Source organism: Lepus europaeus, chromosome 16, assembly GCF_033115175.1.
Source record: "Lepus europaeus isolate LE1 chromosome 16, mLepTim1.pri, whole genome shotgun sequence".
Classification (NCBI taxonomy): Eukaryota; Metazoa; Chordata; class Mammalia; order Lagomorpha; family Leporidae; genus Lepus; species Lepus europaeus.
Genome location: NC_084842.1, coordinates 26,711,087 through 26,735,088, shown reverse-complemented (window position 1 = coordinate 26,735,088; position 24,002 = coordinate 26,711,087). Strand labels below are relative to the sequence as shown.

At 44.7% G+C, this 24,002-nt stretch overlaps 1 protein-coding gene and 1 pseudogene across 5 annotated transcripts in view; one reads left to right on the top strand and one right to left on the bottom strand.

The window, feature by feature from the left end:
* The window catches only part of ENPP6 (ectonucleotide pyrophosphatase/phosphodiesterase 6), a 222,758-nt gene extending 201,821 nt beyond the window's left edge, over positions 1-20,937 (bottom strand). Inside the window, exons 1-3 of one of the 5 annotated variants that reach the window (XM_062213344.1) lie at positions 20,571-20,937; positions 17,082-17,147; positions 15,301-15,364 (exon numbers count right to left, since the gene is read on the bottom strand). The gene's annotated coding sequence lies outside the window, so the exon portion shown is untranslated. The remainder of the gene's footprint in view (positions 1-15,300; positions 15,365-17,081; positions 17,148-20,570) is intronic. The other 4 variants (XM_062213345.1, XM_062213343.1, XM_062213346.1 and 1 more) reach the window with 4 other exon arrangements.
* Positions 20,938-21,060: 123 nt separating this feature from the next.
* Positions 21,061-24,002, top strand: part of LOC133775051 (HIV Tat-specific factor 1 homolog) — a 46,517-nt pseudogene continuing 43,575 nt past the window's right edge.

Sequence of the window (24,002 nt, the reverse complement as noted above, 5' to 3'; positions counted from 1 at the left end):
TACCCAGCTCTCAGCCCTACTCCTTCTGTATTTTTAGACATTTTATTTATTTTGGGGCCAGCGTCGTGGTGCTGCCATTGAGGCATTCAGTGTCAGAGTACCAGCTGGAGTCCTGGCTGCTCCACTTCCAACCCAGCTTCCTGCTATGCACCTGGGGAGGCAGCAAATGATGACTCAAGTACTTGGGTCCTTGCCACCCACGTGGGAGACTAGAATGGGGTTCCCAGCTCTTGGCCTTGGCCTGGCCCAGACCTGGCTGTTGTGGCCATTTGGGGAGTGAACCAGCACATAGACGATCTTCCTCTCTTTCCCTCCCTCCCTCCCTCTCCCTATCTCGCTCACTCTCTCTCTCTGCTACTCTTTTTAATAAATAAATCTTTTTCAAATTAATTTATTTTATTTACTTAAAAGAGAAAGAGCATGCACTCTTATCTACTGCCCAAATTCTCACAATAGCTAGCACTGGGCAAGCCTGAAGCTGAAGCCTGAAAATCAATCCAGGTCTCCCCATAGGTGGCAGGGACTCAGGACTTACTGCCTTCCAGGGCACATAATGGCCAGACTCTCTGAAGGAAAAAGGCAGGAGTCATAGGTGAAGATTTGGGTTCAGCCTCCTCTTCAAATTAAATTCTCTGAATCTCACCTTCTACACATGTCTGGTCCACTTTGTCCTTGGGAGGACCAAATACCTAACAGTGGCAAAAAGACTGAACCACAGATCCTCATACAAAGATCTCTACTGACTAGCACCAAGAAGTCACAGAAGTTTCTGAGATGACCAGCAGTCATCTCATAGACAAGTTCAGCACAAACACCCTCCTAGGATATTCAGTCTGTGCCTCTGCAGTGTGAATATCGAGCCCTAATAACGGCTTCCAGGATTAAAAGGCTGGTTTCTTAAGGATTCCAAGAGAGTACGTCTGGTTGGTGAGTCAGTACTAACTAGTGTCAGGCCTTTTATTCTTATTTTTTTAATATTTATTTAATTATTTCAAAGGCAGAGCAACAGAGAGGGAGAGATAGAGGTAGAGACGACAGAGGTAGAGGTAGAGATAGAGGGAGGGAGGGAGGTATAGATATTTTCTATTTGCTGGTCCACTCCCCAGATAGACACAACAGCCAGGGCAGGGCCAGGGCAAAGCCAGGAGCCTGGAACTCTATCCAGGTCTCCCATATGAGTGAGTGGCAGAAGCCCAAGCACTTGGATCATCTTTCGCTGATTTCCCAGGTACATTAGCAGAAGCTAGGTTGGGAGTAGATCAGCCAGAAATCAAAACCAGTGCTCTGATATGGGATGCCAATGTGGCAAGTTATGATTTAACCTGCTGTGCCACAATGCCAACCCCTCAGAGGCCTTTTAGAGAATCATAAACAAATGACAAATTAATCTATTTTATTTCATTATTATTTACGTATCACTGTCATCAATATTTTTATTTCATTATTAAATACTTATAATATGCTAATTTATTATTATTGACTAGTGACTGATTTGCTTGTTAACTAATGCACAAATGATGCCTTGACAGAGGCTATAGCAAAAGACAGAACAAAGCCAGAGGAGCAGGCAGGAAAGGGCTCTGTGCGTGTCACCCAGCTTCCAGAGAGCAGCACACACGGTCTGGAACTGGGAAAGTACACACTCCCTTTCACAATATGTTCATCACACTGGTGTTTTAAAGCCTCAAGTCATTCTACCTGATCTTTAAAGAATAAACCATTGGGGTTGGTGCTGTGGTGTAGTAGGCTGAGCCACCACCGCCTGCAGCGCCAGCACCCTCTATGGGCACCAGTTCGTGTCCCGGCTGCTCCTCTTCTCATCCAGCTCTCTGCTGTGGCCTGGGAAAGCACTGGAAGATGGCTCAAGTGCTTGGGCCCCCACATCCCTGTGGAGAAACCCAGAAGAAGCTCCTGGCTCCTGGCTTAGGATAGGCCCAGCTCCAGCCGTTGCAGCCATCTGGGGAGTGAACCAGCAGATGGAAGACCTCTCTTTCTGTCTCTACCTCTCTGTCTGTAACTCTGCCTCTCAAGTAAATAAATTTTTTAAAAAAGTGATAAATTGTCATTTGTGCAGATTTCTTCTGGCTGGAATGAAATTCTTACATGTGTCACAATGTGGACGAACCTTGAATGTATCGTGCTAACTGAAAAAAGCCAGACATAAAAAGACAAACACTGTTGCTTCTACTTGTGTGAGGAACCTAGAACTGGAAAATTCACAGGGACAGAGAGTAGAAAAGAGGCCATGAGGGACTAAGGGGAGGGAAGATAGGAAGCTATTGTTTAATGGATGTAGAGTTTCTGTTTAAGATGTTGAAAACATTTTAGAAATACATGTGGTGATGACTGTACCCCATCGTGAGTATAATTAATGCTACTGTGTTGTACACTTAAAAATGGTTACAGTGATCAATTTTATGTTATGTCTATTTTACAACAACTAAATGCATAAAAATGAAAATAAATGGAAAGCTTGGGATGTCTTGGGTCACACAGTTCCCCCTGGTTGTCATGCTGAAGTTTATACCATCCCTCTGAAGGTTCCATAACTGACTGCGGAAACAAACAACAGGCAGGTTAACAAGAGCAAGGTGTGCAAATCTATTCATGTATATGGGAGCTGCACAAAGTATAAAACTCAAAGAAGGGCCAGATGATGGAGGCTTAAAATACATTTTTTATGGAGGAGAGAGAGAGTGTGTGTGTGTGTGTGGTGGGGGAAGAATTGCAGGCTTTTTTAGAGAGCTAATAATTGATTTTTAGAGGAAATGAATGGACCCAAATGCCAGAAAATGGCCAGGTAAAATCTCCTCTAAGTGTGATGTTGGATTTTCAGTCTCACCCTCTGAGCTGCATTCAATCATGCTTAGCTAATGAAATTTAAATAAGAAGACATGGAGGCAGCTGTGATCCTTTTTGGAAGACCCTGTCTTTGCATAGAAAAGGGAACTTCAGAGACAGACTCTCTCTGCATTTCAGTTCCCCAGAACTCTCAGTGTGAAGTCAAAAGTGGAATAGTTGGGAGTATCCTCTTCTGGGCCCCAGTGTTGTCTTTTGCTTGAAGAACAAAGCAGACCGGGTTTCCAAAGTTCTTCCGCTTGAAAATTGTTCTTCAGCTGGGAAACCCCATCTCCACCTCCCAACAACATGGCCAACCTTTCAGCTCAGCTTATCAAGAAAACTTTCCAGAATCACAGAAGTGCATCTGGGGAAACATGCTTTCATGACGTCTTTGTTTTTGATTTGGATCAAAAATTTTTTAATATCTTAAAATCAGAACTGCTACTTAAAGTAGGCTGAACTACACCGGCAACTTTAGGGAAGCTTATACACGCATCCAGTCCTAGCCCCTGATCAGATCTGTTTTCATTTTCCTTTTCTCTCAGTGCAGAAAGTAAGCATCATAAATTTCAAAACTTAACTTCTCTTTTTCCTTTTCATTTTTGAGATTAGATTGTCTTCCAAAACTGACTAAGAGGTCCCTAAAGCTGGCCCTGAAAATAGACTTGAGTGTCTGCTCTTTGCACCCACTCTCATCAGGCTGGCCTTGTTCATTTCAGGGGGCACAAAATCCTCTCAGATGGACTTGGTTTTTCACAATGGCAATGGATATGCATTTCACGTGAGGTGGGGAGGCCTTTGCTCTAGATTAGTGTGCACGGCCTGAACCTCACTCCAGGCAGCAATGCACCTATGTTGAAAAGAATCTCAATGCGACAAAAAAGAAAACAGTGTGACATGTGCTATTCATCAGTGGTGTCAGCTTAGCTGGGCCACAGTGCCCAGATATGTGGGCAAACATTACGCTGGAGGTTTCTAGGAGAGTGTTTTTGGATGAGGCTGATATTGAAATTGGCAGACTTTGAGTAAAGCAGCTTGACTGCTTTGCTGTGGGTGAGCCTCATCCAATCCATTGAAGATCTGAATCAAATAAAAAACTGACCTGCCCAAGCAAGAGCGAATTCTGCAGAAGGTGGATTTCGGACATGAATGGCAGCACTGGCTCCTTCCCGAGTCTCCAGTCTACTGGCTCACCCTGCACTCCTGGGGCTTGCCAGCCTGGCCATGCAATAATTCACTAAAGTTTGTCTGTCTGTCTGTCTCTCTCCATACACATGCACATACACACCCCTACACACACGCATACACTCTCTATTGATTATCTCTCTGGAGAAATGTGGCTAATACACAGATCTATGGGCCAATTGTGGGTCCTCCACTACCTATCTGCAGCATTTATTTAGTAAACCTATCAACCCCATGAGCCTCAGTTTCTTCATCTGTGAAATGGAGATTTTATAGTCTTGAGGTGTTATGTGGTGGAGACTGTAAAACACATGAACTACCAGGGTTGTAAATAAAGGGTAGCTTTTAAAAGAGAGCATTACAGGCCGGCGTCACGGCTCACTAGGTTAATCCTCCACCTGCGGTGCTGGCACCCCGGGTTCTAGTCCCAGTTGGGGTGCTGGATTCTGTCCCAGTTGCTCCTCTTCCAGTCCAGCTCTCTGCTGTGGCCCGGGAAGGCAGTGGAGGATGGCCCAGGTCCTTGGGCCCTGCACCCACATGGGAGACCAGGAGGAAGCACCAGGTTCCTGGCTTTGGATCAGTGCAGTGCGCCAGCTGTAGCGGCCACTTGGGGGATGAACCAACAGAAAAAGGAAGACCTTTCTCTCTGTCTCTCTCTCATTGTCTAACTCTGCCTGTAAAAACAAACAAACAACAACAACAAAAAAACAAACAAACAAAAACAAGAAACTAAGGAACCCACTTTCCCCCTCTTAAGTAACTTTTATCCTTACAAAAGAGATAAACAGCATAGGAGGTGATGTGTGCTAACACCAAATAAGTAGTGCTCCTGCTTCACATACATGAAGGGCACTGTAATGCACCCCCCAAAATCTGCTATGTGCTAGGTTGGCATAGAGTTGCTTTGAGCTGGAGGCAATCAGCTCCCAGCCCTCCCCTATGCTCTCTAAAAGCAATCACAAACATCTATTTACAAGGATGTTTCTTTTCCATACTAGGAGAGAAAGAATACATATATAATTATTTTTTTAAAAAATTATTTTATTCAAAAGGCAGAGTTACAGAGAAAGAGAGAGAGAAAAAAATCATCCATCTTTTGGTTCACTCTCCAAATGGCTGCAACAGCCAGAGTTGGGCCAGGTCAAAGCCAAGAGCCAGGAGCTGCATCCAGGTCTCCCACATGTGTGCAGAGGCCCAAGTCCTTGGGCCACCTTTTGCTGCATTTCCATCACACTGGCAGGGAGCTGTATTGGAAGTGGAGCAGCCAGGACTCAAACTGACATCCATAAGTGTTTCTGGCATTGCAGGTAGCAGCTTAACTTGCTATGCCACAACACCAGCCCCCAGATAAAATTGGTAACACTTGAGAAAATACTCCTCTGCATAACAGATTTTAGTGAACAACCTTCATTTATCATAAATTCCCTCCCTTGGGAAGTTATGGGGGGGGGGAGAAGCCATTGTAATCCATAAGCTGTACTTTGGAAATTTATATTCATTGAATAAAAAATAAAAATAAATAAAATAAATAAAAAGGGAAAAAATAAATTCCCTCCCTTCATCTTTCTATAACTCACCTCCCCCATGTCTGAAGTCCAAAACTTTTTTCCCTTGTCTAGCCCAAGATTTGTGTCCCAAATTCTAACCACCTCTTTGAATCACATTGCTTTGTGATTTCTGATACTTATAAATAGAATTCCATCTACTTTTGTTCTTTTGTCTTTTTTTCAGTTTAATTTGCATGGCCCCCAAGCACTGAACTAGGAGATAGAGGCAAAAATGGTTTTTCCTCTCTTCGGGGTATAAAGGTGAAGGGAAACCCCACCCACGCACCAAGGCTTACTGAAATGAACAAATGACTAGGATAAAAAGGCATACAAATTTAATAACAAGCATGGGCACACAATCATACACAGTGTTAGCCTCCCAAAAGGCCCAGTTGGTGGAAGCTTAAACACGCCCTTCATGGGGGAAAAGGAAGCGGTGGAAGTCATTGGCAACTTCAGAAGGAGAGTAGCTGTTAACCAGGGAGGAGTAGACCTGGCAATCAGGAGTTGTGAATCCTTGTCTTTGGAGTTTGAGTGAGCCCGAGAGATAAACATTATCTTGTGGCAAAGATTATCCCTGTGCGGTTTCATTCCAAGGTCTTCCTTTCTCCTTATGAGGTATGGGAGGAAGGAGAGGCCCACTCTTAAGGCAGACAAGGAGTTTCCAGAGAGATTCCTTCCCGGTGCTTGGGAGGCGGGAGCAGAAGCAAGACAAGTTGGGGACTTTGATTGTGAAGCATATTATAAGCCCTCTCAACCTTTGAGGAATCATTTTCTGAGCCTCGACCCAGATACCATTAAAAATAGAGCACGTCTTACGTTTATAAAGTCTTGCCTACTCTATACCAATATTCCCAATCTCCAAACTCAGGCTTATTTTTCTTCTCCTGAACTGATGAAATATTGTGTAGAAAAAGATGGAGATCTTTAGGAAGGTGAAACTGGCCGCCAAGCCAGTTCAATGTAACAGCTAGAAAAACCAACTTAAGAGTGGAATGAGCCATAATTATATATGGGTTATCACCCAGTTTTCTGGTGTTGCCAGATGTTGGAATGAGAGGTACTGAGTAAAAAGCGTAAGGCTTGAAGTCTGAAGATCTTTCAAATCCCAGCTTTGCATCTTAGCAGCTGATGGCTTTGGGGAAGTTATTCATTCTCTGAGCTTAAGTTTGGTCATCAATAAAATTCAGTTACTGGTGCATAATTAGAAACACAGAAAGCTGGAGTTATTGAATCAGTGGACAAATGGATGGCTAATAGTCATTTTGAATAGAAAATTGCTCACCAAACCCAAGTTTAGTGAAACCAATACAAAAACAATTCAGTTGACAGAGAACACCATTTTAAGAGGATGATGAGGTAAATGGAGGCAGAAGACTTATTCTGGAAAAGTGGGAAGCACTTCAGAAGTAGTAGGAGCCTCCTGACTTGGAGAGCTCGATCTTGTTGAAGTATTTAAGCCTCAACATACTTTAACAGTCTCATTTTTAGTGAAGGAAGTTGGATTAAAGAGGGTGAAGAGAGAAAAACCACACCTGTGAACTCTGCATAATATCCACAATATTCAAGGTGACCAGTTGGTCAAAGCAGAGTAGATACTCTTGATGTCAAGACCTTGCTTTCCTAACCTTAAGATGGTTCTTGGTGAACTCCCCAAACAAGATGTTTTGTCAGACTCAAGTTCAACCACATAGACCTCATAGAATGTTGAACACCTTGTTTGTTTTCCAGCCATACCAGAAGAGTCATCTGTGTGCACGCCTCTGCACGCATAGCCACAGGGGTTTTCCAAACTTTGCTTTCTAGTTTATTCTAATGAACACAGAAGGGATCATGAAGCCTGAAGAATGTGTGTTCTTTTTCTTCTCTTCCCGCACAGGTGCCAGTGGGCTCAAAATAAGAGCAAAGAATTGGGCTGAGTACTGATGAGGTGATGCACAAAGATCATGTATGCCCTGGTTTCTGACTTAGAACACAGGATGGGGATATCTCCCAACTTCAGCCCAGTTGGCCCATTCTCAGTACTAACGAGACTTGCTTGATTGAACTCTCTCTCTCTCCTTCTTTCTTTTTCTTTCTTTCAACCTTTCTTTTTTTATTTGAGAGGCAGGCAGAACAGAGAGAAAACTCCCATCCACTGGTTTACTCTGCACCGGCTACTTCAGCAGGGGCTGGGTTGGGAATCAGGAACCTGGAACTCAGTCCAGAACTCCCACATGTGTAGCAGGGGACCAACTACTTAAGCTATCATCTGCTGCCTCCTAGGATCTGTGTTAGCATAAAGCTGGACTCAGGAGCCTGAACTGGCAGTCAAAGCCAAGAACTCCCATTTGGGATGTAAGCATCATAACCACTTGACTCAAAGCCATGAGAGGGCTTTCTTAACTAAGCCATAGGATAACCTCCACGCTGTCTCTAAGTAAGTTACTTAATATTAGCATTGAGTGTTTTGAAGTATGTTTGGAAAGTGATTACATTTTTTGACAAAAATTTAACATGCATCAATTTCTTATGATTATTGCTGTTGATTTTTCTTTTTTTTTTGTCTTTTTTTTTTTTTTTTTTTTTTTGACAGGCAGAGTGGATAGTGAGAGAGAGAGAGAGAGACAGAGAGAAAGGTCTTCCTTTGCCGTTGGTTCACCCTCCAATGGCTGCCATGGCCAGCACGCTGTGGCCGGCGCACTGCGCTGATCTGAAGCCAGGAACCAGGTGCCTCCCCCTGGTCTTCCATGCGGGTGCAGGGCCCAAGGACCTGGGCCATCCTCCACTGCACTCCCGGGCCACAGCAGAGAGCTGGCTTGGAAGAGGGGCAACCGGGACAGAATCCGGTGCCCCAACTGGGACTAGAACCCAGTGTGCCGGTGCCGCAAGGCGGAGGATTAGCCTATTGAGCCACGGCGCCGGCCTTGCTGTTGATTTTTCTAAAAACAGATAATATTATGTCCCTATCCTCAAGGATTTTATAATATGCATGGGGATTCAAGTGGAAAAAGTTAAATTAGAGCAATACATGGAGGGCACTTATGTTATTAACTTTAATATAAGAATGAGAACATTAGCATTTATTGAGCATTTACTATGTTCCAGATCCTGGCATAGTTGCGTTCATTTAATCCTTTGGTTAGGGGGCTGGCACTGTGGCACAGCAGGTGAAGATACAGCTCGTGCACTGTATCTTGTATCAGTGTCAGTCTGAGTCTCTTCTACTCTTCTTCTAATCCAGCTTCCTGCTAATGTACCTTGGGAGGCAGTAGATCATGGCTTAAGTATTTGGCCCCTGCCACTCAGGTGGGAGTCCTGGAAGGAGTTACTGGCCTCTGGCTTCAGCTTGGCCCAGCCCTGGCTGTTGCAATCATTTGGAGAGTGAACCAACAGATGACAGACTGGTGTGTGTGTGTGTGAAAGAGAGAGAGAGAGAGTTTGCCTTTCAACTAAGTTTACATATACATGTATATGTTTATTATATGCATATATATTTAAAAAGCCTTTGATTAAAATGTCCTATCCGGTGAGGGACGCCATCTGCATGCTACAAAGGCAAACTCCAAGCTCAGAGTGCTTGCGTAATGGGGAGGTAAGGAGGTGCTACCCCAAAATATGGCACCTTGGTGTACTGAACATTTCAAGGTGGAGGAGTCTGAGAGAGCATGATCACGAGGGTCTCTCTGACCTTCCCCCTCCCCCCCCACAACCCCTTTCAGCCCTGAAGGAAGTCATAAAACCTAGGAGGAACTTTCTGAGCTACCTCCTGAGTCAGCTCCTAGGACGCTCAGGAGAGAAATGCCCTCCCTGTGCTCAGGAGGAAGCAACATCTCCCTCCTTGAAGAGTCACGGGGAATGGTCTGGATAGACGGGACGTGCGCCCCAGCAGTCGGCTGTCATTAGGTCCCAGCCACTCTGTCCAATCACACTGCTCCACAGCTGTCTACTCCCCAGACCTACTATGAAGAATGACTCCTGCCTAGCTGTCACTTTGGGCCTTCATTTCCTTACAAAGCTTCCTGCGTCAAGTACCAGGTAAATTAAATACACCTACATGCTTGTCTCTTATTCATCTGTCTTTTGTTATAGAGGCCTCTGTCACCAACCTGGGGTGGGTAAGGAGAGTATTTTTCCTCCCCTACAGAAACTAGATGAGGGGCTTCTCACCCAGAGATCCTGACTCAAAACCCAGGAGTCTTTCAGCAACATCAAACTTAACCACACATATTAAATTTATTGCAATGAGTCATCACTGTAGTTGGATGCACTCACAAAACCCCCTTGACTCTTGTGGGTAGTTCTGTACTGAGCTGGGCAAGTATAGGCCTGTTAAGCGCAACCCATCTGCACTCCACTGGCAGAAATCCCAATGTCCCTTGTCCCCAGTGGCCGGCCTTTCAAGAAGAGGTAGCCACCCTCCCAAGGAAACATTTATGTTGCAATTACAAAGAGCAAAGGCCCTTTCCAAAAGCTTTGTTTATTGCCCAGTATCAATCATTTAACACATGTTCTGTGAGCTAGGGTGTTTCACGTTGATTTTGTTTGCCCAGTGTGGTTCTAAAGCCTGGCTCAAGGTCAGAAGTGAAAAAAAGTTACACTGATGGGAGCTGCATCGACATTTTTTCATTGCAGTGCCATGGCATTTACATGGTATTTGTATTAAAAACCAGGGAGGACAGGGTTGTGGTGCAGTGGGTTAAGCTGCTGCTTGTGATGCTAGCATGCCAAATAGGAACACCAGTTCAAGTCCTGGCCGCTCCACTTCCAATCTAGTTCCCACTAATGTGCCTGGGAAAGCAGTGGAAGATGGCCCAAGTGTTTGGATTCCTGCCACCCACCCATGGCAGAGACCAGGATGGAGTTCCTGGCTTCTGGCTTCAGCATGGCCCTGCCCTGGCCATTGCAGCCATTTGAGGATGAACCAGTGGATAGGAGATCTCCCTCTTTCTCTGTCTCTCCCTCTCTCTCTGTCATTCCCCTTTCAAATAAATAAACATTAAAAAAATAAGAAAACTAGAAGTTCCACATTTTCACAGTGACTTGGGTATTCTAACCATCATTCAGATAATGTCCAAAATCTTTCATCCTACAACAATGTTTTGGCTCTCAATTGATCATTTTGTTAATGCTTGATTGGACAGGAAATGTTTTTAGAGTCTAGAATTACAGGAAGTCTAAGGCCTGCTAGTGGTCTTATTTGTCTTACTTGTGTGTTTCCCAGACGGAATCTCATAGTGTAGTCCACAGCAAGGAGTAAGCATTTCCTCATTCAAGACACAAGCTGACTGACACAGAAGTACAGAGGAACTCGGTGTCCCGGGTAATGCCCGGAGACAGGAGACCGGAGCAGGGAAAGCAGCGCACCGCCGTGGGAGGGGTTCTTGCAGACACTAAAGAGCAGGCAAAGGAAAGAACAGCTTCGTGCAAAAACGTCATTGGAATAGAAGAGGTTTTCTGCGCCCTTTGAAATTAAAAAGAATATCCTGGGCTTGAGACAGGGGGTGGAAATTATAGCCTGAGGGGCTTTGGTTGCTTCCAGAAATTCAGCTTGGCCTTAAACATCCTTCAGAAGTTAAAATTGAGACCACACCACAAACAAACACGTTAGACAAACAGCTCAGAGAGCATCAGAGTGTTCTCTCTTCTATGTCCCTAGCTCAGTACCAAATACTTGGTGTGTTAAGTCCTTTTTTTTTTTTAAGATTTATTTATTTATTTAAACAACAGAATTACAGAGAGAGACATGGTGAGAGACAGACAGAAAGAGAGATCTTCTATCTGCTGGTTCACTTCCCAAATGGATGTAATGACTGGGCTGTGCCGATCTGAAGCCAGGAGACAGGAGCTTCTTCCAGGTCTCCCACCCAGGTGGCAAGCACTTGGACCATCTTCTACTGCTTTCCCAGGAGTATTATCAGGGAGCTGGATAGGTAGTGGAGCACTTGGGACTCAAATCAGTGCCCAAAAGGGATGTCAGTGCCGCAAGCAGTGGCTTTACCAGCTATGCCATGGCAACAGCCCCGCTAAGTCCTTCTAATAAAAGAACTGAGGTGGCTCATTATTAATGGCAGGAACCAATATGCAGAAATACAAGGGGCATACGAATACAATAAAGAATACTTCTTCTGGAGCTGGTGCTGTGGTACAATGGGTTAAGCCACTACCTACAATGCCAGCATCCCATATGAACTTCCGTTCGAGTCCCAGCTATTTCACTTCCAATCCAGCTCCCTGCTAGTGAGCGTGGGAAAGCAGCAGAAGATGGCCCAAGTGCTTGGGCTCCTGGCATCCACATGGGAGACCTGAAGGAAGTTCTAGGCTCCTGATTTTGGCCTGGCCCAGCCCTGGCCATTGTGACCATTATGGTGAGTGAATCAGCAGATAGAAGATTTCTCTCTCTCTCTCTCTCTCTCTCTCTCTCTCTCTCTCTCTCTCTCTCTCTGTGTGTATGTGTGTGTGTCTCCTCTCTCTCTAACCCTGTTTTCAAGTAAATAAACAAATAAATTTTCTTTTAAAAAGCTTTTAAAAAATACTTCTTCTGCTGCAAGGGTCCTTAACAATGGGTTCAGACTTTATTCGAGACCCAGAGCTTCTGACATCCTGCCTACGCTAAGGGACACAAACCCTTACGCGTGACCTACGTGTACCTGCAACAGAGCTAGGTGAGGGCCGTAAGTCTCCTTTTCTCAGCTTCATTGCCAGGCAGTAGCAAATGCGGCCATAAAGTAAATATTTGGAAACCAACAAACACATGAAAAATGCTGCATGACCAGTTCTCTAAATTCAACGAATTACCAGTTCTCTATTCCATCGGCTCTGTGACAAGTGCCTTGCAAAACAGATTCACTGAAGGCAGAAATGATGACATTATAACAGCAAGATCTAGTTGAATGTCTAGTGAGGGTCAGGTGCAAGAACCCTTCTATGAAGTGTAGCTGCAGGTCCTGTGTCAAATCCCAAAACAGAAACAAGAGTTGGAAGGGTGGGGGCCGGCGCTGTGGTGCAGTAGGTTAATCCTCTGCATGTGGTGCTAGCATCCCATATGGGCACTGGTTCTAGTCCTGGCTGCTCCTCTTCCTATCCAGCTCTCTGCTATGGCCTGGGAAAGCAGTGGAAGATGGCCCAAGCACTTGGGTCCTTGCACCCACGTGGGAGACCCGGAGGATGCTTCTGGCTCCTGGCTTTGGATCAGCTGAGCTCTGGCCATTGTGGCCAACCAGCAGATGGAAGACCTCGCTCCCTGTCTCTCTCACTGTCTGTAACTCCACAATAAAAAATAAAAGTAATAATAAAAAAAAATCTTAAAAAAAAGAGTTATAATACTATGTTTATGCAGGGACAGTATTTGCAATGAATCCACACATTTTGAATACCTCTTACTTCAATGAAAATCACTTCTAAACTTTATTATGCTAAAATAACAAAGCTGTCTGTGTTTATGGGGGGTGGGGGGGAGGGAGGGGCCGATAAAGAGAAAGGTAGTGCTTCTCACTACCTCTAGGGCAGGACTTCCTACTGGTCTTTCAAATCCAAAAAAAAATAAAAATTTCAGCACTTGGGTATGAGTGTGTGTTCCTTCCTCAGTAGGTCTTCCAAGTTAGCTGGTTGTCTCTGGGTGTTGATTTGAATTAGCTTTTCAATACACAATGAAATGCCTGAGGCAACCAATTTTACAAAGAGAAAAGGCTTACTTAGTTCAATTGTGGAGGTTCAAGTCCAAGATCAGGTGGCCCCAGTGACTTGGCCTCCATGAGGGCAATGGATGGCCATGAGAGAATATGTAGAAGCAGGATCACGTGGTGAGCCAGAGAGCAGAGAGAGAGAACAAATTCTGGCTTTTAAAGTAAGCTTCTTGTGAGAACTTCCTTTAGGGAACCCCCCAGTGACCTAAGGACTTGCCACCAGGCCCCATGTTCTCAACGTTTCATAGCCTCCCCACAGTGCCACCCCAGGGACCATGCCTCTAACACAGTAACCTCTTGGGTGGGGTGGTTAAGATTCAAATTTCTAAACCAAAACACAACTAAAAATCCAGAGATAGGTACCTTTACTGAAAAAGTTTATACGTTAATTGCAGGCAATATAACATTTTCACTACATCTTTGAGTCAGACTGGGAACTTGGGCCTACCATAGGGTTCTAGGTTTAAGAAAGGCCTCTCTGGGGTTTGGTGTTACGGCACAGCAGGTAAAGCCATCACTTCAGATGCTGGCATCTTACACTAGAGTGCAGGTTCAAGTCCCAGGCCGCCCTGCTATGGATCCAGCTCCCCGCCAATGTGCTTGGGAAGACAGCAGAAGATAGCCCAAGTGCTTGGGCCCCTGTATCCCATATGAGAGGCCTGGATGGAGTTCCAGGGTCCTGGCTTCAGTGTGGCCCAGCCCTGGCCATTTGACCACATGGGCAGTAGACCAGTGGATGGAAGATTCTCTCTCCTCTCTCTCTCTCTCTCTCCCTCTGTCACTCCATCTTCCAAATACATAAATCCCTTTTGTTTTTTGCTTTTTTATTTTTATGTACATCTTTAAATTTTTAATCAGTTTTTTTAAAGATTTATTTATTTGAAAGAAAGGTAGAGTTAAAGACAGAGGGAGGGAGAGACACAAAGGTCTTCCATCTGCTGGTTCACCCCCCAAATGGCCAGAGCTGAGCCAATATGATGCTAGGAGCCAAGGTCTTCTTCTGGGTCTCCCACATGGGTACAGGGGCCCAAGCACTTGGGCCATCTTCTACTGCTTTTCCAGGCCATAAGCAGAGAGCTGGATCAAAAGAGGAACAGCCGGGACATGAACAGGTGCCTAAATGGGATGCTGGTGCCACAGATGGAGGCTTAGCCTACAAGACCACAGTGCCGGCCCCTAACTAGTTTTTAACAGATTCAGTGTGATTTATAGATACAATTCTAAGAACATAATGATATTCCCTTCCTCCCTCCCTCCCCCTCTCTCCCTCTCACCATCCTTCCTTCTCCCTTTTTTTTTTATTTTTTTAGTTTTTGAGGTAACATTTTAAATTTACATTACAGTACAGAGTTTTTTTGAAAAGAAAGAAGGGAGGGAGAAAAGGAAGGAAGGAGAGAGAAAGAGAGAGAAAGAAAGAAAGAATCAAAGAAAGAAGAAAGAAAGAAAGAAAGAAAGAAAGAAAGAAAGAAAGAAAGAAAGAAAGAAAGAAAGAAAGAAAGAAATGCAGGAGGGAAGGAAGAAAGAAACGCAGGAAGGAAAGAAGAAAAAGTCCACTCTCTTGGTTGTACCGCTGTCAGGGGCTTTCTTGTCTGTGACTTGCACCAACCATTAACCAACCAGGTGATAGCAAGCAGGGGTGGAGCTCAGTTCCTTCCCAGGCTCCTAACTGGAAGCTCGCTGTTTTACCCTGTTTTAACAGAGTTCCACAGACTGGGTAACTGATAGAGCAGCAGTTTCTGGACGCCCTGGTGGCGAAGTCCAGGGTGAAGACGCCAGCACTGGGTACCGGTTGCTGCATCCTGACGACACAGACGGCATCACATGGTGAGACAGAGCCAACTCTAGCTCTGCTCAACACTCCGTCTCTAGTTCAAGGCTCCCCTTTAGTTCCCGTAAAGCCACTGACCCTGTCATGGGGGCCCCACCCTCTTGACCTCATCCAATCTTAATTGCTTCCCAAAGGCACCCCACCTTCTGATTCCACTACTATATGAATGTGTGGATTAGGTTAGCAATGTATGAATTTTGGGGAACCCATTCATAGTACTAAGGAATATCCTTACCAGGAGCAATCAATCCCAACTCCAGTGTTTCCTCTGCATAACTTTGAAATGAGCCCATGTCTTCCTGAAAGGAAGGTACACAATATGAAAGGTACACAATATCAGTCTTTTAATACCAACCAAGACACCACATGGGGGGGGGGGTTTCACTTTGACCAACTTAAATAGGTCCCCGTGAGCACTGTTCTGGGCTAGGCCTCTGTCCTGAGCTGTCTTCAGCCTACTTGGAACCCTGCTAACCCAGACTAGCAGGAATCCAGCTGCTCTTGAGATCTAATCACTCTGCACCACCTTCAGCAAGTATCCTGTTAAGTCAGTCTAGCAGGACTCTCCCTCCACTAGATCATGTTCGTGGTAATGTCTACTCAATCCTTTTCAACTCACTCATGTGGGTTATAATGTGAAGGCAAGACCCAGCCTCTCGCCTGTCTCCCTTAGAACAAGGTGTTCTTATCTGTCCTTCATCAAAAGGAATCTACTGACTTGAGGGAGTGATCCAGCTGTCCTGACGGTTCTAATCACCAGACTCAAGTCATTTGCTTGTCTAATAGATGAAAATCTTGATGACCAGTACTGGCTAGAGGGGTCTGTTCAGGGGAATTCCTGGTCCAGGCAGGGAAACTCCAGGTCTGAAGCAGAAGGTAACCACCACTAACATGTACCCCTCCCCTACACGTGCACCAACTGCAGCCCACCTGGCCATAAAAAAGTTGCTAAAGAGTACGGCATTGCTGACCCATCAAAGGAAGGTCGCGAACACTACTGATCAACTAGGAACTTGGATGTGAGCCTATCGTGCACACTGGAGCCTCAACTTCAATCTATAAGAACCTTCACCCCTAACTCCTCTGGGAGCCCAGGATTCAAGCAATAGCTGCTGGCTCTTGCTCTGCTCATTGCAATAAACACCTGCTTTCCTCCACCACCCCAGTGTTGGTGATTGGCTCTCTGTGCATCAGGCAAGTGGACCCCGGTTTGAGGGTTCTGCAGCAACAACTCCAACTAGTTTGGGCGTTTTTCAGCAACACTGAGACCCCCTTGTCCCCACTCTGCTCCTGACTTCAGCCTGGCGCAGCCCTGGCTGTTTGGGGCATTTGGGAAGCGAAGCGGTGGATGGAAGAGATTCTCTGTCTCTCCGTCAGTCAAACCTTCAACTAGATGAAAACAAATAACTTCTTAAATAGGAATTGTCAATGACTGAATGAGTTCAAGGAGAATTATAATTTTTGTGACTTTCTGTTTGGGATACTGCTGATTCTTGAATGTTCTATGTTCCTTGTATAAGGAGCCCCTTTCCTTCTTAAGGTAACTACAATATGTAACAATTTAGTAGATCATATTTTTTACCAACAAAAATGGAACATCCACCTTTTTTTCTCCCTGTCAAATCTTTCTGGAATTCAGACACCATTACTGAGTATTCTCATTTTCATGGCCTTACAATTATTTACATGATCTCAGTAAGAATCAATCTTTCTTGTAGCAGGATGTAACTGGCAAAACTGATCATCCAACCAAGGCTTGGTCTGGAATGTCATATGGGAGAAGGATGTGTGAAATCAGATATGAGCACTTCGTCTTACAGAATTAAGGTTGACTCTTTGGAGCCAGTGCTTAGGAAATCCTGCTAGGGGAAGCAGCCTCTTATCTGGTGTCTTGGGCTCACTCCTATAAATTCCCAGCTGTCCTGCTGTACTCAGGTTTGAGCCCACCCAGTCTCTCTCTCCTATGGTTATAGTTTTGACAGCCATTGCAGTGATACTGAATAAAGTCTTCCTTACCATTTTAATGATTGTCAGAATAATGCCTTCCACATACATCCAAAATGGACTGGATTCTCCCTCCTGCTGGAAATAAACAAACAAATCAAGATGTAGTCAGGACAACTCTTGGGGCCAGCATTATGTGGAACTGCGGGTTAAGTCATGGCCTGTCACACTGGCACTCCATACCAGATCACAGGTTTGAGCCCCAGCTACTCTGCTTCTGATCTAACTACCTGGGAAAGCAGAGGGTGGCTCAAGTACTTGGGCCCCTACCACCCACATGGAAGATCTAGATGGAGTCCTTGGCTCTTGGTATTAGCATAGACCAGCCCCAGCTGTTGTGGCATTTGGGGAGTGAACCAGTGGAAAGAAGATCTCTCTCTCTCTCTCTCTCTCTCTCTCTCTCTCTCTCTGTCAATCTGACTGTTAAGTAAACAAATAACAATTCTAATGATACTAGACATCAGTCAATGAAGGACTTGAGAGATAGGAAACAACTGATAAGATACCAATGATAATGGCCCCACTTCACTTTGCTAGAGCTAGAGGCTACGGCATAGAAAGGGGTACTCAGGTGGCCTTCCTGAGCTGAGGAAACAGAGCTAAAAGCTGGGTAAACCAAAACAGGGAGAACTCACAGAGAAGCTACCGAAGAGATTTGCACACACACACAGTTCTAGACTTCGGCAGAGGGGCCCTACCACGTATTCTGAGTATTGATTTGGGCATGCATAAGAGAAAACTACCCAAAACCAAAGAATTACCTGAAAGGATTGGGAGGAACAATGTCTGATACACACAGCTAGAAATGGCACCTGTTTGTACCAGCCAGGTTTAAGACACAATGATTCATGATGCAACGAACAGAGTACACAGAGAGTCTGTACTCAGCTGCATGGAATAGTCAGGCCCAGACTGAGTCTGCTCTAGTCTCACATAACAACTTACAAAAGAAAGACTTTTAGATTGTTAAGACTTTAAGTTTTCAACTGCTTGCTTCTAAGCAGTTTCACTGGATCCCAGAACAAAGTTCAAGAATATTTACAGGATTTCAAAATCATCAAGAATCCAATAAGTTAAAATTCACAACAGCATGAGATAGACAATTACTAATCATGAGAAGACACAGGCCAATGGGCCACAATGAGAGAATCAACTAACTCAATCTCATCTGGAACCGACACAAATGATAGAATAAATAGAAAACGAGGTGAAAAGAGTTATTGTAGTGAATTCCATGTTAAAAAAGTAAAATAGAGAGCTGGCATTGTGGTGCAGCAGATTAAAGCCGCTGTGCAGTGCTGGCATCTCATATGGGCGCCGGTTCAAGTTCTGGCTGCTCCACTTCCGATCCAGCTCTCTGCTATGGCCTGGGAAAGCAGCAGAAGATGGCCCAAGTCCTTGGGCCCCTGCACCCACATGGGAGACCTGGAAGAAGCTCCTGGCTTCAGCTCAGCTCTGGCTGTTGTAGCCATCTGGGAGTAAGCCAGTGGATGGAAGACCTCTCTCTCGCACTGCCTATGCCTCTCTGTAACTCTGTTTTTCAAATAATAAATAAGATAAATCTTAAAAAAAAAGTGAAATAGAAACATGAGAGACATAGAAGAGAACAATCTAGAGAAGAAAACTGCAATATTAAGATAAACACACCCTGTATAGGATTACTTGAAGATTTTTACAGAATAAAGTATACTGGAAAAGTATACTTGAAAGTGGAACAAAATATATTATCCAAAAGGAAAGACCAAAGGAAAAGAGGATTTAAAAAGTGAATAGAATCAATAACTTTGGGAAAATTTCAAGTAGCCTAATACACATGTAATTAGGATCCCTGAAAGAGAAGAGAGGGTGGGTAGCATGGAAAAAATATTTAGACAGATAAGGGCCACAAATTTCCAAATTTAGTGAAAACCATAAACTCATAGACCCATGAAGAAAAAAAAAAAAAAACCCCAAGCATAAGCAACACAAAGAAAACTATAGCAATGCACACCATAATCAGATGTATGAAAATCGGTAATAAAAAGAAAATCTTAAAGTCATCAGAAAAATAGATATGAACAGGGGATCAAAAATCAGGATGATACCAGATTTCTTATCAGAAATATCAAAGGATAGTGTGGAAACATGCAAAAGATAGTGTCTCCTGGCTTCAGCCTGGTCCAGCCCTTGCTGCTGTGAGCATTTTTGGTAATGAACCAGCAGATGGGAGATCCCAATCTTTCTCTCTCTCTTTCTGTCACCCTGCATTTCAAAAAACAAGCAAAGAAATTTAAAAAAAAAGAAAAGCCGGCATCGTGGCTCAACAGGCTAATCCTCCACCTAGCGGCGCCGGCACACCCGGTTCTATTCCCAGTCAGGGCTCCGGATTCTGTCCCTGTTGCCCCTCTTCCAGGCCAGCTCTCTGCTATGGCCCGGGAAGGCAGTGGAGGATGGCCCAAGTGCTTGGGCCCTGCACCTCATGGGAGACCAGGATAAGCACCTGGCTCCTGCCTTTGGATCAGTGCGGTGCGCCGGCCGTGGCGGCCATCTCACTGTCCACTCTGCCTGTCAAAAAAAAACAAAATAAAAATAAAAAAAAGAAAAACCTCAATACAAAAATAAAAAATATATTTTTTAAAAATTCGAGTTGATATGATACAGAAGTCGTTTCTACTTTAATACTTTAACCCATACAAGGAAAGCAATTTGAAATATACTGATGTAGTTTGTGCAGATTGTGGTGCAGGGAATTAAGTCACTGTGACACCACATCCCATATCAGAGTGTCTGATTAGAGTGCTGGCTGCTCTGTACCTCCCATCCACCCAAGGGGCAGCAGGTGGAAGCCCAAGTTCTTGGGCCCCTGCCACCCATGTGGAAGACCTAGATGGAGTTCCTTGCTCCTGACTTTGGCCTGACCAAGCCCTGGCTATTGCGGGCATCTGGGGAGTGAACCAGCCAATAGAAGATATCTCTTTCTCTCTGTGTGTCTCTTCCTGTCACTCTGCCTTTCCAGTAAGTAAATAATTAAAAAAAAAAAAAAATGAGAGAAAGTGATATTGACTAATCTGCTTTTTGTACTTTGTCATTTCCTTGTGCCTGTTCAAATTACCTTACCAAACCCCACTGTCTACCACTCCCGATTGCGTTCCCATCCATTTCACAGACTGGATGCTACCAGATTCATGAATCACTAATAAAAACCAACTTGATCTTTAAAACTCTTGAAAACTTATCCTTAGATACCTCTAAAAAAAAAAAAAAGAAAAAAAAATACATATAGATATATACCAGTGCCCTTAAACTATCTGGTTCTTCTCACAGTTGCAATGGAAATTCTCATACCTAACTTCCAGGATTATTAAATTTCGTGTTTAGTTTATCTGCGTGTGTGGGTCAGCGCCCAGTCAGAAAACCTGAAACTACTCAGAACTGCAAGCAGCGGGAAGTTAACACAGGAAATTGGCTTCGACGCCTCCGAAAGGCTGGAGGAGACTACCCGAGGAGGCTGAGGTCACTTACAGCTTAGTAACCGCAGGAGGCCACTATCACCCTAATGACCGGGAAAAAACCCAGAACCGGCGCCATCCAGAGCCAGCGCGGGCTCTCTCGCGGAGGCTGCTGGGGTCCCCACTGCCCCACCGCTCTTGCTGGGAATTTTTCACGAAGCCAGGAAGGGAAACTCCCACCAGGAAGCGCCCGTCACTCCTGCTGCGGCTGCCAGCTCTGGGGACCAGGAATGCCGCGCTGTCCACACTGCCGGAGCCCTTGCGGCTGCCTCCCAGCTACTGGCATTCTAACCCCTGGGCAGAAATCCACATTCACCCGCGGCCGCGGCCACGGGCCAAGACCTCGCCGGAAGAGGAACGGAAATAAAATGGCTTCTGCTTTCCGGACTCCCACCGCCGCCTGTCCCTGGTAGGACCCAATCGGAAGCCAGCCCGCTGGGGCGTCTGGGAAATGTAGTTTTCAGGCTTTCCGGACCCTTTGTAAACCGGCAGGGAGACTGCGAATGGAGCTGAGTGCGATTGACAAGCAGCTGGCCCGTGTCCGGCTTCCACCAGATGCCTCACATACCCCGGCGGAGTGTGTACGTCCAGGTGGTTTCCATTTGAGTGTGTTTGAAGCGAAGTGAACATATGTTGAGTGTTTCAAAACTTCTAATAGAACACACTGTCACAGCACATTTAACCATCTGATGATCAAACCCCTCTTCCTGCTAGCCATTGACTCCTGCATGGGACGTGTAAATTCTGGCAAAAAACTTGCTTTTCACACTCCACCTTGTAAAAAACTAGCAGAATCTTTCTCCTCTCCAGCCTCTTATGTACTTTAAAGTGCTTCCTTAAATACTTGGTGTGCTGTATATATTGTATAAGGCCATGACCATGCAGATTCACACTCTCTCTTAAATGAGCTCAAAGATACACCTGGCGGTCTCATCAAAACTATCCATAATTCTTTGCCAGTGGATACACATGAAGGCTGCTTAATCTATGACACGCAAAAGGCTGTTCTACTGAACCACCATGACTGTCCCTCATGACATGCATGCTCTCTTAATTTCTCATTTTAATCCTTGCAGCAACTGATGAAATTAGGAACAGGAAAACGAGGACCTCGTGTCTGGTAAGCAAGGAAGCCAGGATGCATGTCCTGACTCCTACATTCATATGCCAGCATGGGCGAATCCCTGTGATCAGTCTCGCAGACACAATAGAGACAAGTGACCTCCATGGATTGCCTGTCACGGGCCAGGCATTTTGTGTACATTTGATACAAATTACCAACGTGGACCTCCCAAGCACCCTGAATGGTAGGTACTGGTTTCCATTTTACAGGTAGGAATGTGAAGTCTAATGTCATAAACAAGTACAAATGAAGAATTTGAAGCTAGATCACACTTGTCCCTAAGTCATACACATTTTGTAACATCATTAGCTTCTAGATCTATTTTGGAGTTAAAATGTAAGTGTCTAAATAAGGAATCGATCTGGGGAGAATAGGACTAGAACTCTCGCTCTCACTATCTGTAACTCTACCTCTCAAATAAATAAATAAATTTAAAAAAAAAAAAAGATACACAGAGGAGGGGTGCTGGTGTTGTGGTACAACGTATTAAACCCCTGCCTATGATGCCAGCATCCCAAATGAGCTCCAGTTCTAGTCCTGGCTGCTGCACTTCCTATCCAGTTCCCTGCTGTTGCAACTGGAAAGCAGCAGAAGATGACCCTAAGTATTTGGGCCCCTGCTACCCATGTAGGGGACCCAGATGAAGCTCTGGGAGACTTGGATGTAGCTCCAGGCTCCTGGCTTCAGCGTGGCCCAGCTCCAACTGTTGTGGCCATTTGGCTAGTATACTAGCAGATGGAAGATCTCTCTCAACTAAATAAATTTTAAAACACCCACACAGAGGAGTACCCTGGGCACTTGTCACAGCTGTCTTCCTCTCTGTGGCCTCTTCCCAGCCAGTGTCTCTCAGGAGTGGAGAGAGTCCTGAACAACTTATATTTTTCCCCCAGGGCCCAGTAGAAGTTTCAATTGGGGTTTCCAGGCCAAATATCCCTACTGATCCCCCAGCAGTGGGGCCTCTTGCTTCTACTCCTCCAGCCTACATCCCAATCTGCAGGTCCCCTGGAGCAAATACCTTCATCACAGGCAAGGCCTCTCTTTCTAAGGAGCTGGAAATACAGCCGGGCAGGGTCCACGCCTGCTTTTTATTGATATCTCTGAAGACCCATTACGTCACTGTGCACCCTGGGAGTGAGCTATAAATATCTTCTGACTAACTGAAATAATGCATTAACACTTTTAAAAAGAAAAAAAAAACTCCATTTTAGGGAAAGTGCAAACAATTAAAGTCAACTTGGTGGCTCATGTTGGGATTTGCAAGCAACATTTAGAGCAGCTGCAATGCATTAAGAAAGTAGTGATACCAAGCAAAATAGAAGTAGACAACAAATATGTTACCATGTTCTAAAATATCTTGATTATAAAATTTAGGGTCATGAGATGGCATTTCCTGCCTATAGCTTGCAGTTGTGGCCTCACTCTCCACACCTTGTTCTCTGAAGGAGGAGGAAGGAAGAGAAGAAGGAGGAGGAGGGACGAGGGGGGAAAAGGGAAAAAGGAAACCCTGGACTCCTGAGAAATTGCTGGCTAAAAATTCCTTCCATCTCAACACTTTGTTCTCCTAACCTAGGTCTGTGATAGAGCTCAGTATAGCATCATTCATCTATGCCAAATTCAGGTGATGTCCAAAGTATTTGAGTCCTAGCCACCCATGTGGGAGACCAACTCTCTCTCTCTCACACACACACACACACACATACACACACAGATACACACACACATTCTCTGTCTCTGATATACAAAAAAATAAAAAGTTTCTAAAGAAAAAATGGCCAACATTGCTAATCATCAGGAAAATGGAAATAAAAACCACCATAAGTTATCACCTCACTGCGGTTAGATTGGCTATTATAAAAAGGACACATGAAAACAAGTGCTGCCCAGGATGAGGGGGAAAGTGCGTGCTTGTACACTGTTGGTAGGAATGCAGATTTGTCCAGCCATTGTATCAAAACAGCACAGAGCTCCCCAAGAAATCAAAAATAGAGCAGCCATATGTCCCAACAATCCCACTACTGGGTACACATCCTAGGAGAGTGCAATCAATCTATTGAGCAAACAGCTGTATACTTGTGTTTTTGGCAATGCTACTCATAATAGCCAAAAAAAAAAAAAAAATCAAAACAACCTAATTGTCCATCAACTGATGACTGGATAAGAAAAATGGTAATAAACACACAATGAAATATCACCCAGCCATGAGAAGGATGAAACCTGTCATTTGTGACAACCTGAAGTTGATGAAACTAGAAGTCATTATGTTACGTGAAAGTAGCCAGAGAAAGACAATCTCACATGATCTCATCCATACTTGTAATACAA